The sequence below is a fragment of the Orycteropus afer genome, unplaced genomic scaffold (assembly GCF_000298275.1).
Source record: "Orycteropus afer afer isolate SDZICR_OR568_19922 unplaced genomic scaffold, OryAfe1.0 scaffold00027, whole genome shotgun sequence".
NCBI classification, from domain to species: domain Eukaryota; kingdom Metazoa; phylum Chordata; class Mammalia; order Tubulidentata; family Orycteropodidae; genus Orycteropus; species Orycteropus afer.
This window is the reverse complement of record NW_006921614.1, coordinates 19761970-19775689: the sequence shown is the minus strand read 5'-3', so window position 1 is coordinate 19775689 and position 13720 is coordinate 19761970.

The following is a 13720-nucleotide window of genomic DNA, read 5'->3' as shown; positions in this document are numbered from 1 at the left end:
CAGCTGTTTCTCTTCAATTTGAGTGGTGCCACATCACCAAATGGAGGTCTCAAAAGTGTTACCTTATCCATAGGAGTAAGGCTGGATTTACTCAGATGATGCAGCTCTTTCCCAGTCCTATTTTGAGAGCCTTCTAACCTAACCGGACTATTCAAAAAGTTGCGTGGTAATGTATCAAATAGTGTTTCTTTGCTATTCATAAGGTTTTCCCTGGCCAAATCTTTCAGAAGTGGACAACCTCTTCCTTCTTCCTAGTCCATCTCAGTCTGTAAGCTGGGCTGATACCTGTGCACCATGTGCATCCTGCTGGGTTAGAAACACTAATGGCTTAGCCTCAAAACTCACATCAACACGTCACCACAGTAGGACAAACCAACAGACAAGTGTGTCTTCCTTTTGGAAACTTCTCGTACCACCCTTACCTGGGTCCCTGCAGCAGACTCCTCCTCTGTCCAGATTCCTAGGCCTTTTAATCCCCTTTCTCCCATTCTCCCGCACTGCTGCTTTGGTCATAACTGATTTTCCTCTCCTCACCTGGATCCCTGAGGCTGACTGCTTCTCTGTCAGGGTTCCTGGCTTTTAATCCCACTTTTCCTGTTCTCCCTCACTGCTGCTTTGGGTGTGCCTGAGTTCCTCACCTCACCTGGATCCCTGCAGCACAGGATTACGTAGTATTTTGTTCTGTTTTACATAGTTGCTATGAATTGGAACCAAATTGATGGTTGACATAACAACAATTGGGTATATACCTAGAAGGGAGATTGCATGATCCTAATATAATTCTATATCTAGTTTGAGGAAGAGCCAGACCATTTTCTTTAGTGGTTGTACCATTTTACAATCCTCTCAGCTCTGTATAGGATTCCAACTCCCCATAGACTTGCCCACATTTGTCATTTCTTTGTTTTTTGATCAGTGCCATTTTTGCAATGGTGTGATGGTATCTCATTGTAGTTTTGATTTGCATTTCTTTAATAGATGATGATAGTGAGCATAGTTCCATGTGTTTGCTGGCCTCTTGAATATCCCATTTGGTAAAGTATCTTTCATGTTCTTTGCTCATATTTTCATTGAGATTTTTGCCTTTAATTGTTGAGTTGTTGATATTTTCTTTATATTTTAGAAATTAGACACTTGTCAATGGGTAGTTCCCAAAGTTTTTTTTCCCCCAAATGTAGATTGCATTTTTATTCTTTTGATGAAGTCTTTTGATGCATGTATTTAATTTCTATGAGGTGCCAGTTATTTAAATTGAATTCTGCTGTTTATGCATTAATGGTTGTGTTTGATAATTTTTTTAAAAAAATCAGTCTCAAGGTTTTGTTTCTGTGTTTTCTTCCAAGAACTTTTAATTTGGATCTTTGATCCAGTATGAGTTAGTTTTTATGTATGGTGTGAGGTATGGGTCTCATTTGATTTTTTCTCCATGTTGATATTTATTTTTGCCAGCAACTTTTGTTAGACTGTTTCTTCACCATTGAATGGACTTTGACACCTTGTTGTAAATCACCTTTCCACAGATAAATGGATTTATTTTTTGGTTCTTGATTCTACTCCCCTGGTCTATATATCTGTCATTGATCCAGTATCAAGCAGTTTTGTTACTGCGGCTGCATAGTTAGTTTTGAGATTGTGGAATATGAGGCCTCCTACTTTTTGTCTTTTTTCTTCAACTGTGCCTTGGTATTTGGGTCCTCTTTCATTTCCATATAAAGGGGTAAATAGTTTTCCCATTTATATAGAGAATGTTGTCAGATTTCAGATTGGAATTACATTGTATCTGTAGATCACTAAGTAGCTCTGGTGGTATAGTGGTTAAAGCTTTTGGCTTCTAACCAAAAGGTAAGCAGTTTGAACCCACCAGCTGCTCTCTGGAGGAAAAATGAGGCAGTCTGTTTCTGTAAAGATTTACAGCCTTGGAAATCCTATGAGGTAGTTCTATTTTGTCCTAAAGGGTCACTATGAGTTCAAATCAACTCAATGGCAATGGATATAGATCACTATGGGTAGTACTGGCATTTCAACAAGATGAGTCTTCCAACCCATGAACACAAAATGCCCTTCTATTTATGTAGGTCTCTTTTAGTCTCTTGTATTAGTATTTTATGGTTTTCATGTATAAGTCTTTTACATCCTGATTAGATTTATTCCTGATTATTATCATTTTTGGAGCTGTTATAAATGGTATTGTTTTCTTTTTAGTAATTCTTCCTGTTGGTATAAAGGATCCCAACTGTTGAATACCTTCTAGATCCAGAAGATTTCTTGTGGATTCTTTAGGATTTTCTATGCATAGGAATATGCCATCCATGATTAGGGATAGTTTTATTTCTTTCTTTCTAATTTGGATATGTGTTACTTCTTTTTCTTTCTTTATTGCTCTAGATAAGCCTTCCAGTACAACAATGAATGATGATAATAGGCATTTTTGTCTCATTCCCATCTTTCTAAGGGAAAAGCATCAGCATTTCTTCACTGACAATAATGTTGGCAGTTGGTTTTGCACATTTACTCTTAATTATTTAAAACATTTCCCTTGTATCCTTAAAAAAAAAAAATCGGAAACAGATGTTAAATTGTATCAAATGCCTTTTGTGCATAAATTAAGATGACCATGTGATTGTTTTCCTTTGTTTTATTTATGTGGTGAATTACATAGATTGATTTTCTAATGTTGAACTGCATTCCCAAAATACATCCCACTTGATCATGGGATTTTCTTAATAAACTCTTGAATTCTATTTGCTAGAATTTTTGTTTTTATACATATAGTCATAAGGGATATTGGTCTGTATATTTATTTTTCTTTTGATGACTTTACCTTGCTTTGGTCTCAGGATGATGTTGAGATCTAAAATGAGTTGAGAAGTCTTCCTTCCTCTTAAATGTTTTGGGGTAGGTTCAATAGAATTGGTGTCAACTCTTCTCTGAATGTTTGGTAAAATTCCATGGTGAAACCATATGGTCCTAGGATTTTATGTTTGTAGAGATTTTTTTTTTTTTAAATGACATCACCAATCTGTTCTTTTTTATTGGTCTTTTTATATTTTCTGTCTTTATTTTTGTTAATTTACACAAGTAGTGTGATCCTAGGATTTTGTCCTCTTCTAGGTTTTCAAATTTGCTGTAGTATAATTTTTTTTTTTATATAGTATTCTATTATGGTCCTCTGTCTTTGTTGGATCTGTTGTAATGTTTCCCACTTCATTTCTTATTTTGAGTATTGTTGTTTTCTAATTTTTCTCCCTTGTCAGTCTAGCCAGTGGTTTGTCTATTTAATCAATTCTTTCAAGAATTAACTTCTGGTCTTCTTGATTCTATTGCTTTTCCATTTTATATTTCATTTATTTCTGCTCTGATCTTTATTATTTCATTTCTTCTGATAATTTTGGCCTAATTTTTCTCTTCCTTTTCTATTTGTTCAAACTGCCAAATTAAGTTATTGATTTCATATCTTTCTTCTTTTTTAATGTAGGCATTTATTGCTTTGAATTTCCCTCTAAGCACTGCTTTTTCTATATCCCATAGGTTTTGGTATGTTGAGTTTTCATTTAATTTGATTTTAAGTATTTTTGAAGTTTGCTTTTTGTTTTTTCTGTGACCCAATAGTTTTTTTTTTTTTTCAAGTTTGTTATTTAGTTTCCATGTGTTTTGTTTTTATCATTATTCTTCCTGTTACTGATTTCTAGCCTCAGAGCATTATGATAGGAGAAGATGCTTTCTATGATACTGATTTTTAAAAATGTATTGAGGGTTTCTCTCTGATTTGACTTAAAATATATTTTGTCAGATAATATTGCATCTCCTGAACTTTTTGGTTCCTATGTGCTGGGTGTGCTGGTTTTTTTTTTTTTTTTGTCCATCTTTCAATTTTTAACTTATCCATGTCTTGGTGCCTAAGGTGTGTCTCTTATAGTTATTTTAAAAATTTAAATATATATCCATTTTGTCACTTGGTCTCTTGACTGGTGCATTTGATCCATTTACATTCAGTGTGATTATTGATAGGGATGAATTTATTGCAGCCATTTTGCTTTACTTTATTCATGTTGTTAAAGATTTCTTTGTTATTTTTTTATTTTCTGTGCCAGGTTCTTTTTGTATATATATTTTCTTTATTTTTCATGTATTGTTGTTAATTTTATTATTATTATTATTATTATTATTATTATTATTATTATTATTATTGTGGGTTGGGTGAAAGTTTACAGAGCAAATTAATTTTCCATACAGCAGTTCATATATATTTTGCTTTGTGACATTGATTACATTCTTGCTTAAAAGTCAGGGAGGCTGCATATTCTGATCTCCTCTAACCCCACAAGAGGAAGATAGAATCACCATCAGTAGCCCAAGCCTTATCCCTGCTAGGCCAGACATGCTGCCTCTCTCCAGCCCTTTCACCAACCATTCCTCCCACAGCACCCACCACCTCTCTGCTGGGTTCGATAATTTGCTGCAGTGGTCACACAGAACTCACAGATTATGGGCTTTACTAGGGAAGCAACAGGCTACAATTCAAGTTCAGTAACATTCTCAGGCTCTCTCCCACCATCTCTCAGCTGACAGTCTCTCTCCTAGCAGTACGTGTTCCTGGTATCTCTCTCCCAGCAGTGCATGTCTCTTAGTCTCTCTCTCAGCAATGCATGTCTCTCATGTCTCCCAGCTGGCAGTGAGAGATTCCTTCTGCCTCTGGCAGGGCTCCTTTTGAGCCTGGCAGAGTGGCCAAACTAACCAATCAGAATTCTATACATCTAAGAGAGAAAGAATTCCCAGAAGATTGCTTTGTGCTACTCACAACAGAAATACTCCAAGTGGATAATGTTAACAATCAGGAGCTACTTAGTTGCTCACAGGAAATTCCACCATGGAGTTTACAAAGATTTATCACTAGAAAATCCATACTATGTAATTTACTACACCACAGATACCCATAATGTAACAGCTATCTTCCCACTTCCTCTTTGAGGTATCTTTTCCCTGTGTCATTATTTTCCATGTGTTCCTGCCCTCAAAGCTATCCCTCTGTGCAAATGGTCCCTCTGCTCTCCTGTTATCTATTGTTCTAAGGAGTCTACCTCCCTGGTGTAAATGTTCCCCTTATATTCTAATCTATTGTTTAACTGGGAGCAACAGGAGTGTGCTTAATTCCAGGCCTGAAAGGTGACTAGGGACCATATTCTTGGGGGTTTCCCCAGTCTATATCAGACCAGTAGGCCTGGTATTTTATATGATTTTGAGTTTTCTTCTTCATTTTTGTCACACTCTATCCAGAATCTCTTGCACTGATCCCATTCCAAGTTGTTGACAGTGATAGTTGGGCACCATCTATTTTTTGTTGTCTTGGGGTCATGTAGGCTGGAGTTCAATGGTCCACTAGTCTCTTGGCCTAATCGTTTCAATGTGTCTTTGATTTTCTTCATTCTTCTTTGCTCTGGACTAGGAGAGATCACTTTTTGCATCTATTTGGCCACTTGCAAGCTTTTAAAATCCAAGTTGCTACTCACCAAAGTAAAATGTAGAATAATGTTTTTGTGTAGTATGTTATGCCAATTGAGATTGATGTCCCCTGCAACTGTGATCTGAGCCCACATGTCCAACAACTCACTCAGTCAAGGTGGTTGGATGTGGCTAAGAAGTTATCATAACTTTTCCACCTGTTATTTGTATTTATATGGACATTCTTACAGCATATACAAATACACACATAGAAATATTGTTTGCCAAACATATATGGGCATGGGTATATTCCCTTTTGTCTAGACACTGTTGATTTTTTTTTTTTTTAATACTAAATTGCTTTAGGCTGGGTTCTCTAGAGAAGCCAAACCAGTTAAGCTTATATATACATAGAGAGAAAAAGAAATTTAGCTTGGAAAAATGGTTCTCACACTTATAGAAGCTGGAAAGTCACAAGTTCTTGGATCAAAATTCAAGCTGGAGGTTTTCCTGAGTCACGCAGCTGCAAGGGCTGATGAGCTCAAGATTGGCAGGCAGTATACCAGCTGCTGACTCCAACAAATGATGAATCTAAGATCTCCAGGCTGAATGGTGGATTGTTTGCTCACAGACAGTTGTAGACAGCACAGCAGGATCCCGATCCAAGAAGACTGTCTCTTTTCCCAGTATGTCCATAAATATATTGGAAGTAGGCCACACCCCTAGGGAAGCTCTCTTTCAATGGATTGTCTGCTCAAAACGTATACATCTCATCCTATCATGGGAATAACCCACATCACAATTGCTTAAACCATGCAGACCTGTGGTCCAGGCAAGTTGACATGGGAGCTCTGGTAGTGTAGTGCCTAAGGCATTTGACTGCTAACCAGAAGTCTGGTGGTTCAAACTCACCAGCCAATCCTCAGAAGGAAGGTTAAGCAATCTAATTCCATAGTGACCCCGCCTCAGAAACCCAAGAAGGGGTCGCTATGAGTTGAGTCCAACTCAACAGCACATAACAACAACAACAACAAGTTGACACACAGCTCCAACTATCACCGTGCACCCCTTTTCAACTTGGCAGTTGTACAAATCATCTTAGCTATGTATAATCTCTAAATAAGCACAATTATAAAGTCATATTAGCACCTAACATGATATACTAACATGTGTACAACAAAAATGCATTAACCTCATTTGTATTTCACAGTTCATAGCAGAAGGAAACAAAATATTTGATGCGCATATACAATGAAGACATATAACAATCACAGTCTTCATTTCTGCAACTGGTCATGTGGTCATAGCTGATATTCAGAACTACCTTCTTCCACCACCCATTCTGTATTTCTCTTCACCTCATCAAGCACCTCAGCTGGTCATTGTTCTTTGCCTGGTGGGGTGACAAAAACCTTCATGCCTGAAGGGTCTGGGCCATTAGTAGTCATATCAGAATTGGATTGTTGTAATTTTCCATTGACTTTAATCATAGGGCATGGTAATAATAAGAGACATCCTAAAGAATCTCTTGTATTTCAGACATCTCTTCTTTACCTCCATTATGTAAGGTCAATCCAATTTCCCCTTGGTAATCAGGATCTATCACACCATTTCACAGTAATACCCTTCATTGATCTAGATGGATGAGGAAGCCAAAATGATCAGGTGGCATTCTTAATTTCCAGTTCAATGCAATCAGTATTGTGTCTCCAGGTGGGAATGTTCCTCTCTTTGGGACTAAGAGCTCCAGACACACAGAGCATAGGGTAGCAGGGACAGGAAGCAACAATTTTTTGAGCAGGTCACAATGGATAATAGTGAGTGGTACCACTCACATTTCCATCCCTTGATTCCTGGACCCATGAATCCGGGCTATTGGAGAAACACCACCATATATTGGACACTGGTTTAGAGCATATACAGCCTCATGGAGAACATTGCCCCAACCCTTCAAGGTATTACCACCTAGCTGGTGCCATAATTATGTTTTCAGTAGGCCATTCCATCATTCTATCAAGCCAGCTGCTTCTGGATCATGGAGAACATGGTAAGTCCAGTGAATTCTGTAAGCATAGGCCCATTGCTGTACTTCATTTGCTGTGAAGTGAGTCCTTTGATCTGAAGCAATGCTGTGTGAGATACCATGACGATGTTGGAAAGACATTCTGTAAGTCCCCAGATGGTAGTTTTGGCAGAAGCATTTCATGCAGGGAAGGCAAATCTATATCCAGAATAAATATCTATTACAGTAAGAACAAAATGTTGTCCTTTCCATGAAGGAAGTGGCCTAATGTAATCAACCTGCCACCACGTGGCTGGGTGATCACCCCAAGGAATGGTTCCATATTGTGGACTCAGTGTTGGACTCTTGTGCTGGTAGATTAGGCACTCAGCAGTAGTGGTAGCCAAATCAGTCTTGGTAAGTGGAAGTCCATGTTGTTGAGCCCATGCATAAGCTCCATCCCTGCCACCATGGCCACTTTGTTCATGAGCCTATTGAGCAATGACAGGAGTAGCTGGGGAAAAAGGATGGCTGGTTTCCACTGAGTGTGTCTCCTATCCACCTGATTGTTAAAGTCCTCTGCTGAGGTCACCTTTTGGTGGGCATTCATATGAGACACAAATACCTTTATTCCTTTGACCCATTCAGAGAGATCTATCCACATACCTCTTCCCCATACATCCTTGTCACCAATTTTCCAATCATGCTCCTTCCAAGTACCAGAAAATCTGGCCAAGCCATTAGCCACAGCCCATGAATCCATATAAAAGCACACATCTGGCCACTTCTTGCACTATGCAAACAGCCATATGCACAGCTCGAAGTTCTGCACATTGGGAGAATTTTCCTTCACCACTGTCCTTAAAGGAAGTCTCAGAAAGGGGCTGCAGTGCCACTGCTGTCCACTTTTGAGTGGTGCCTGGATATCATGCAGAACTATCTGTAAACCAGGCATGAGTTTTGTCTTCCTCAGTCAACTGATCATAAGGAACTCCCCATGAGTCCATAGGTACAGACTGGGAGAGGGAAGGTAATGTGACTGGAGTGGAGACCATCAGCATTTGGAACACTTCTTCATGCAACTTACTTGTGCCTTCAGGTCCTGCTTGGGGCTGATCTCTGATATACCACTTCCATTTAATGATGGAGTGCTGCTGTGCATGTCCAACTTTATGACTCTGTGGGTCAAACAACACCCAGTTCATGATGGGAAGCTCAGGCCTTATGGTGAGTTGATGGCCCATGGTTAGGCATTCAGTCTCTACTAAAGCCCAGTAACAAGCCAAAAGCTGTTTCTCAAAAGAAGAGTAGTTATCTGCAGAGGATGTCCGGGCTTTGCTCCAAAATCCCAAGGTCAGTGTTGTGATTCACCAGTAGGAACCTGCTAAAGACTCCAAACAGCATCTCTATCTGCTACAGACACTTCAAGTACCATTGAATTAGCTGGATCATATGTACCAAGTGGCAGAGCAGCCTGCATGGCAGGCTGAACTTGTTACAGAGCCTTCTATTTTTCTGGGCCCCACTTAAAACTAGCAGCTTTCCTAGTCACTTGATAAATAGGCTGCAGCAACATACCCAAATGAGGGATATGTTGCCTCCAAAATCCAAAGAGGCCTACCAGACATTGTTCTTCCTTTTTAGTTGTAGGGGAAGCCAGATACAATAACTTATCCTTCACTTTAGTAGGAATATCTCGAGATGCTCCACACCATTGGACCCTTAGAAATTTCTCTCGGGTGGAAGGTACCTGGATTTTTGTTGGGTTAATTTCCCACCCTCTAGCAGGCAGATGTTTCACCAATAAGTCTAGAGTCATCAATGCTTCTTCTTTGCTGGGGCTGATCAGCATAATGTCATCAATATAATGGACCAGTGTGGTGTCTTGTGGAAGAGAAAGGCAATCAAGATCCCTATGGACTAAATTATGACATAGTGCTGGGGAGCTGATATAACCCTGAGGAAGCACTGTGAAAGTATAGTGTTGGCCTAACAACTGGAGGCAAAGTGCTTTTGATGTTGTTGTTGTTTTATGTGCCATCAAGTTGGACCAAACTCATAGTGATCCCTCCTAGGGTGTCCAAGGCAGTATCACTATGGAAGGAGATGGCCCAACCTTCCTTCTGAGGAGTGGCTGGTGGGTTTGAACCACCAGCTTTCTGATTAGCAGCCAAGTCCTTAGGCACTAAGCTACCAGAGCTTCTGATAGTCCTTTGAAATTGGTATCGATAGAAAGGCATTGGCCAGATCAATAGCTGCATACCAAGTACCAAGAGATGTACTAATTTGCTCAAGCAATGAAAACACATCAGGAACAGCAGCTGCAATTGGAGTCACTACCTGATTAAGTTTACAATAATCTACTGTCATTCTCAATGTGTGTTTTGCAAATTAAACGGTGATGTGGTGGGAATCACCACCCCTGCATCCTTCAAGTCCTTGATGGTGGCAGTAATCTCTGCAACTTCTCCAGGGATGTGGAATTGTTTTTGGTTTTCTATTTTTGTAGGTAGAGACAGTTCTAATGGCTTCCACTTGGCTTTTCCTACCATAATAGCCCTTATCTACAAGTCACAGACCCAATGTGTGAATTCTGCCAATTGCTCAGTATATCTATTCCAATTATGCATTGTGGAACTGGGGAAATCACTACAGGATGGGTTCTGGGACCCACTGGATCCACTGTGAGATGTACTTTAGCTAAGACCTCATCAATAACTTCACCTCCATATACCCCCAATCTGGCTGGTGGGCCACAATGATGCTTTGGGTCTCCTAGAATTAGTGTCAGTTCAGAACCAGTGTCCAGTAATCCCTGAAAAGTCTGATTATTTCCTTTTCCCCAATGAACAGTTACTCTCATAAAAGACCCCAGATCCTTTTGGGGAAGGCTGGGAGGAAGATTAGCATTATAAATTTTTGGCAATATAGTGGGGTCCTTCCTCAAGGGAACCCAACCTCCTCTTCATTCAAGGGGTTGTGGGTCTGTAAAATGACTCAAGTCTGGGAATTGATTGAGAGGTCGTGACCCTGTATTCTGGTGATTCAATCTAGGCTGCTATTCACATGGACTAGAATTTTTCTGTCTGTACAGATCAAATAAATATTTAGTAGGTTTGCCATGTATTTCACTACCAAGAACACCATGCCTAAATAGCCAATGCCATAATTCCACATGAGTCAGAGTATTCTGATTACTGTTCTGACTGCTGTCTATTATGGTAACCACACTCACCTTGCCTTTGTCAATTAACTGCTGCCACTTGGCCCCTGTTACCATGGAGTTCAATCAGTCCCAGGTAGTTAAGTGTCTTAGTTCTATTAGGGCAATTCCCACTGTCAAATTCAGCTTACATAAAATAGCAATCACAGCAATCTTTAAGGATGTTGGGGCTCCCTTCACAAATTTGTTCCTCACCATACTGGTGAAAGGTGTGTTCTCTGGACTCTCCAATTATGGCTCTTGGGGTCTAATCTGATAAATCCATTATAACCAGCCAATTTCCCTAAGCCCCTGGATACCTTCCTCTACATTATACCAAGGCAATTCTGGTACTTCAACTTGACTGAAGGTAGGCCACTGCATAATCCATGCTTCAGTAAGCCAACCAAATAAACTATTAGATCCTTTCCTAACTTTTTGAGCTGAAACATTGAATGATGAATCCATACTTACTGGGCCTAAATCAATAAACTCAGACTGATCCAATGTTACATTCCTTGCATCATTATCCCACACCCTCAGTAGCCATTCCCATACATATTCTCCAGGATTCTGTCTGTACAGGTTAGCAAAATCAAGCAGGTCTTTCCAGGTGTAGCATACCACCTCCTCAGTCATACTTTGTATTTCACCTTTTGGGGCTCGCTTGGACTTAACTTTAGCTATAGGCCTAGCGGCAACAATGGGTGATTGGGGAAGTTCTTGAGAACATTCAGCAATGTCTTCCATGGCATCTATCTCAGACAATGACCCAGCAGGAACAGTTGGGTTAATCCCATCAAACTGAGCTGGAAGGAATAATGGCTTTACAGTAATCCCTTCATATGGGAGGGATTCAACAGAATTTACAGGCTCCATATCCTCATCTTCCTGAATATCTGGCCATATGTTCACATTCCTGGTTTCAGGATCCCATTTCTTTCCCAATCAATGCCCTCACTTTAACTTCAGACACTATTCTGGGCTGGCAATTTAATTGGTGTTGTAATTCAGCTGCCCTTACAATAAGACTCTGGGTTTGTTTTTTGGCAATATCAGCTCTATTACTAGAAGAAATAAGGCTTTCTTTCAGAGCACAACTGGAAACATTGAGGTCTTTTATGCAGTCCTTGAGCTGTGACTCAGCAGCCCTAAACTCATCTTGCTCTTTCACCACTGTGTCTAGCATAAGTAGGACCAACCAACCAGCTTCCTTATACTCCTCCTGCTGACAAAATTGCAGTAAAGTATCAAATATGCGATTGCCCAGAGCCTCACTTCTCAAAAGTACTTGATCTATTGGTGGTGCTATTTTGCATATTAATGTTGACACCTCATGCCACATATTAGTAGGGCCCCCTTTACTAACAGAGGCAGGGTCACCAGTGCCTTTATGATTAATCAAATTGGAGAACCAGAGCAGAATCAGTGAGAAACAATTTAGGAAACCCATCTTTATGATTTTTGTCTCTCTAGAACCACTCCTGGTACCAAATGTTTTAGGGTGGGTTCTCTAGAGAATAAAAACCTGTAAAGCTTATATGTACATATAGAGAAAGAGAAATTTATCCTAGGAAAATTGCTCACACACTTATAGAAGGTGGCAAGTCTCAAGTTCTTGGATCAAACGTCAAACTGAGGGCTTTTCCTGACTCACACATCTTTAGAGGCTGACAAGCTCATGGTTGGCAGGCAGTATACTGGCTGTTGACTCCAATGAGTGGCAAATCCAAGATCTCTAAGCTGAATGGTGGATTGTAGGTGGCACAATAGGATCCTGATCCACAGAAGAGTGTCTCTTTTCCTAGGATGTCCATAAACATATTGGAAGCAGGCCACACTTCTAGGAAAACTCTCTTTCAACAGATTGGCTGCTCAAAACATATATATCTGATCCTATCATGGGAATAACTCACATCACAATTGCTTAAACCACACAGAATTGTGGTCCAGCCAAGTTGACACACAGCTACAACTATCATATAAATCTTTCTGTTTTTCTTCTATGCTTTGAGAGTATATCAGTAAATTTTCTTTGTAGTTACCATGAGGTTCAAGTTTAATATCGTTCAATTAAAGCAGTCTGTTATGTCTTGAAATTGTTTTAACTTCTTCATGGAAGTTTTATAACTACCTCATTCATTCTTTCTTTTGTTTTGATGTTATTTTCAGTTACAACATTGCATATCAAATTCCCTATAATTTTTGGGAGCTCTGGTAGCATAGTGTCTAAGGCACATGACTGCTAACCAGAAGGCTGGTGGTTCAAACCCACCAGCCACTCCTCAGAAGGAAGATGGGGCAATCTACTTCCATAGTGATACTGCCTCAGAAACCCAAGGAGGGGTCGTTATGAGTCAGGTTTGACTCAATGGCACACAACAACAATGACAACATAGTCATTTTTAACTTTATCTTACTGTTGTGATGTCCTCACCTGGCTTGGCATCAGAGTGATGTTGTCATGTGGCTTTACCTCAGATTGTTGTTTGTTGTCAATGGTTTTCTATCTGAAGAACTTCAATTAATATATCTTGCTGGGCTGATCTCTTGGTTACAAATTCTCCTAATTTCTGCTTGCCTACAAATGTCCTAATTTCTTTCTTGATTTTGAATAAAATTTTACTGGATATGTAATTCTAAGGCACTCTAGTGGTGCAGTACCTAAGGCATTTGACTGCTAATCAGAAGGTTGGCAGTTCAAACTCACCAGCCACTCAATGGAAGGAAGTTGGGGCAATCTATTCCATAAAGATTTACCTCCTTGGAAATCCAATGGAGTTTCCTATGAATTGGAATTGACCCAAAGACAATGGGTTGTTTTGTTTTTTGGTTTATATAATTCTTGGTTGAAAGTTCTTTCCTTTAATGACTTTGGACATGCCAACCCATTATCTTCTTGCTTGCATAGTTTCTGGTGAGAAGTCAGAGCTTATTCTTATAAAACTATCTTTGTATGTGGTAATTCACTCTTTACATGCTGCTTCCAAAATTTTTTCTTGTCTTTAGCTCTGGAGAGTTTGATTTTGATATATCTTGGTGACTTTCCCTTGAGGTCTGTCCTACATGGTGTTCAC